Source organism: Molossus molossus, unplaced genomic scaffold (genome assembly GCF_014108415.1).
Source record: "Molossus molossus isolate mMolMol1 unplaced genomic scaffold, mMolMol1.p scaffold_m16_p_12, whole genome shotgun sequence".
NCBI classification, from domain to species: domain Eukaryota; kingdom Metazoa; phylum Chordata; class Mammalia; order Chiroptera; family Molossidae; genus Molossus; species Molossus molossus.
Window position 1 is genome coordinate 32,086,506 of NW_023425347.1, and position 4,503 is coordinate 32,091,008.

Sequence of the window (4,503 nt, forward strand, 5' to 3'; positions counted from 1 at the left end):
CCTCGGTGCTTCTATTTGCTCATGCGCAGTGTAAAGCACTCGGCGCCGGGGATTACGCTTGGGCGCCTGCGTAAGGGGGTTGGGTTACTTCCACGGCGGTGGCTAGCGGAGAGCGGTTACAGAAATAAAATCTGGGAATAATCCTTCATTAAAAAGTAGAGTGAGCCGTTAAGTTAAATATCCTACACAATCTTCAGGAAAAAAGATAATTCAGGAACAGGAGAATCTCGGGCCCTGGAGTCTTAATACATCCCTACATATTGTCACACACGACGTTGGGCAGTGGGCAGTCTGTATACAAGACTCATTTTGACTCCCTGCTTTTACTTCTTTGTATTGAATGCCCTACTTAGTTTTTAAAAAATGCAACTGCTGGTTATTTATGATTGTATTCGCAGAAATAGGCCCAGTGGCATTCAGTCTGCATTTATTGAGCCCTTGGCTCTAATGCAGGTTTATAGAAGTTGGAGTTGCAGTGATGAACACGACAGAAAAAAACTTTAAGAAACTCAATTCCAGTAAGACGGTGACAATAAGCGAATAAATGAACATTCTTTCAGCTAGGAATGATGTGATAATGACTAGGAAGGAGGCACCATGATGAGAGCCTACAAGGAAAGAGATTACCAGCCAAAGGATAAAGAAAATGCAGAATCAGGAATGTTTGAGGGGGGAAACTTGCACAAAACATCAACATCAGACAAGGCCAGTCTGAGACCATGATGGATCAAAACAGAAATGAGATCACTCTGTAATCATGTCTGAACACAGACAAAACATTGTCCAAACCCCCGCAAAATGAGAAACACTTTCCTAGCCTGGCTAATATGAATGATTGCTGCTTCTTCATCAATTACAGTTTTAGCCTGAGTCCTTCTAGATAATACTAATTAAAATATCAATAACCCCTGCCTTCCTACAGCTTCCAATCCAGAGTAAAATCCTCTTTCTTGAACTCTTCCCTAAATCATCTAACACAAGCCCAAATTTCTAACACCCTCTTACTGAGATGCCCCATGGTTCTCCAGAGTGTGCATTCTTACTGAAACAACTTGTTCAACTATAGTTGTGTTCTTAGTAGTCTTTGGCTGGAGAGCATTGACAATAATGAAGTCCAAGATGCCTATTACATACCCAAATGATAATGTCAAGTAAACAGATGAATATATTGGTCTGTAATGAAGTTTAGGCTGGAGACATAAATGTGGCAGTTATGAATTTATACATGAAACTTAAAACCTTGGGACTAGATGAGATTATCAAAACAAAGATGTAGACAGAGAACTGGCTATGAGAATTTTCAACATTTCAAAGTTGGGCAGAGGGGGAAGAGCCAGCAAGAGACTGAGAAGGAGCAACCTGTTAGGAAAGATGGTGATGTCATAGAATTCAAGAGAAGAAAGTTTACAACTGAAAGGAAGTGGTCAACAATAGCAAATGCTCCATGGAAGTCAGATAGTGAAGACACAGAAGTGACCAATGGATTTCGCAACATTGCGATCATTAGAGCCTCTGGCAAGTGTAGTTTCAGAGGTCATAGGGTGGCAGGAAGACCAAGTGTTTTGAAGAACAAAAGATATATGTATACAAGTCTTCAGGTTTTGTTTTTTCTTTTTGTTGATTACTTGGGAGGGGGTGGCTTGGCAGAGTGTTATTTCAAAAATAACATTATAAATTATTTAAAAGTCAAAGAGCTCGCCTTGACCAGTGTGGCTTAGTTGGTTGGAGCATCATCCTGTACACCAAAAGGTCACAGTTTTGATTTCCATTCAGGGCACATATCCAGGTTGTAGGTACAATTCCTGATCTGGGCGTGTACCGGAGGCAACCAATTGATGTTTCTCTATCACATCAATGTTTCTCTCTCTCTCTCCCTTCCCTTTCCTCTCTCTAGAAAATCAATAAAAACAGATCCTCGGGTGAGGATTAAAAAAAAAAAAAAAAATCAAAGAGCTGTCCATGAGTCAATTTGGAAATTGCAGTGGATCAGCAAGGAATTCTGAAATTCACAAATGTCCGTGAATGAACTGAAGTTCAGGTTCTCAATCGGTAATGTGGAAGGAAAAAAATAACTGCCTTGTAGGATTGTTATATACAGATTAAATAAGAAAACATTTATTTATTTATTTATTTATTTATTTATTTATCTTTATTGATATGAGAGAGACAGGAAGGGAGAAGGAGAGAGAGAACATCGATTGATGGCCTCCTGCATGCCCTCCACTGGGGATCAGGCCCACAACCTGGGCATGTGCCCCAACTGGGAATCGAACTGGTGACCTCTTGGTGCATGGGTCAATGCTCAACCACTGAGCCACACTGGCCAGGCTAAATAAGAAAATGCTTAAAGCTTCTGGTAGAGCTCAGAGAAGACTCCTAACATTTTAATTTATTTATTCATTTAATAAATACATTCTTACACTTGGTGTGCCTAGCAATAGGATAGGTCCTGTCTATGGAGGTGACTAAGTAGTTTGGAAGTCTATCTAATGTTGAAGTAGACAGTTTCTATACTCATCCTTCACCACTCAGCCTCAAACACATCTTTCTCAATGAAGCCTCACTAATTGAATAGGTTAGGTTTCTAGGTGCATGCTTCCATAGCATCTTATATTCTTTCTTTCATCACATTTTGTTATAATTGCTTGTTAATGTTAGTCTTCCTTATTAGACTTGTTATCTCTACCATGATATCAACAAGGTCTGAATTGAACACGCACTTTAAAGCTGCACTGCCAGGGTGACCATGGGCAAACTACTTATTCTCTCTGGATTTAGTTGCTTCATTTATATGAGGGCTATAGTTAGAGTATCTACTTTATAGAGTTTTTGCTCAGGTCAATGAATTAATAAATGTATATTATTTAAAACAGTGCCTGGCACCTGGGAGTATTAGCCAGGATGACAAAGAGATGATGAGATTCCCCAGCACAGCACTTGACATGTATTGAGTAGTCCAGTAAATATTTGTCAAATGTTATTGAATTTGTCAAATAAATGAATGAGTAAAATGGGAATAAGTGCACAAAAGAGGGAATTAAGCCCTGGCCGATTTGGCTCAGCAGTTAGAGTGTTGGCCTGCGGTCCAGAGAGACCCGAGTTCGGTTCCCGCTAGGGGCATGTACCTCGGTTGCAGTTTGTTCCCGGCCCTGGTTGGGTTGTGCGGGTGGCAGCCACTTGATGTGTTCCTTTCATGTCGATGTTTCTCTCTGTCTCTCTCTCCCTCCCTCTCTATCTCTCCCTCCCTCTCTCTCTCTCTCCCTTCCTCCCTCTCTCTCTCCCACTCTATCTGAACAAAAAACAAAAAAATTGTCCTCGGGTGAGGGAATAAAAAAAAGGGAGTTAACTTTGAGTTGGGGAACTTTTTCTGGGGAAATTGAAGGCCAAGAAGGGTTTTGAAAAATTAATAGGAGCCCACCAGATAAATAGGGGAAGGAAGAGGTGTTTTCTTAGGCATTCTATGAGTACTGAAACAGACAAATGTCTTCTGAGAGCTACAAGTTGGTTGGTATTATTACAGCACAAATAGGGAAAGATTGGTAGGAATTGAGCTAGAGAATAGACAGGGACCTCATCATGAACCTTATCATGTGCCATTCTAAAATGAGAAAAATAGAGAGCTAATAAAAGGTATTAAATGGGGGAGAAAGAAGATAAATAAACTTGAGTTTTATTAAGATCACTCTAGGGAGAGTGTAGAAAATAACTATAGGAAAAAGAAGCTATAACTGGGTAAGCTGTTCACTAAATGTTTAGACAGCAAGAGTGAGAACTTGAAATAGATAACCTGATGGTCTCTTTGGAAAAGCTTCGTTTTTTTTTTTTAGTTTACTCCTACATGAGGCTTTACACTGCATGCAAGGCATTTCTATTTTGTTTGTGTTTCTCTTTGAGAGATATTGAAAGGAGAGCAAACCTCAAGTTTATTTATGAACTAAAAGGTTTACAAGGAAGCAAAAGTAGCAACGCTGTTCTCATCTTGCTGATGAGACCACAAGAATGTTGTGTCTAGTATTGCCAAATGTGGTCTCCTTTGCAAGAGAAAACAGTTCAAGCAATAATAACTTGGTCAGTGATTCTAAAGAGTGAATGTTAGCCAATGAAAAAATACATTCCTTTTTCTGATGTAGTTATTTTGGGAAGAGGTGTATTAGTGAGCAGTTGGGTTCTTATTAGGGGTAGGGGATGGGCAGAGGACAGCTTGAACCCTGGACACAGGAGGAGCTTCCTATGTTATCTTGCTTGTCTGGGTGATGGTTTAAGACTTGATTCTGCCTTTTTTGGGCTTCTTTCAAAGATGAGAGTCAGTAACAGTCAAAGTCGTGGTCCAGGAAGGGTCACTAATATGGCACTTTGCTCCAGACACATCCCAACACAAGACAGTATGCTACTCTAGGTCAATGGTGGGAGAATATGAACAAACGGAATAGGAACTCTCTGTATGCAAAGTGTGGACTCATAACAAGAGTCTGACAGCTGGTGGCACTGCTTTCTTTTAAAAAA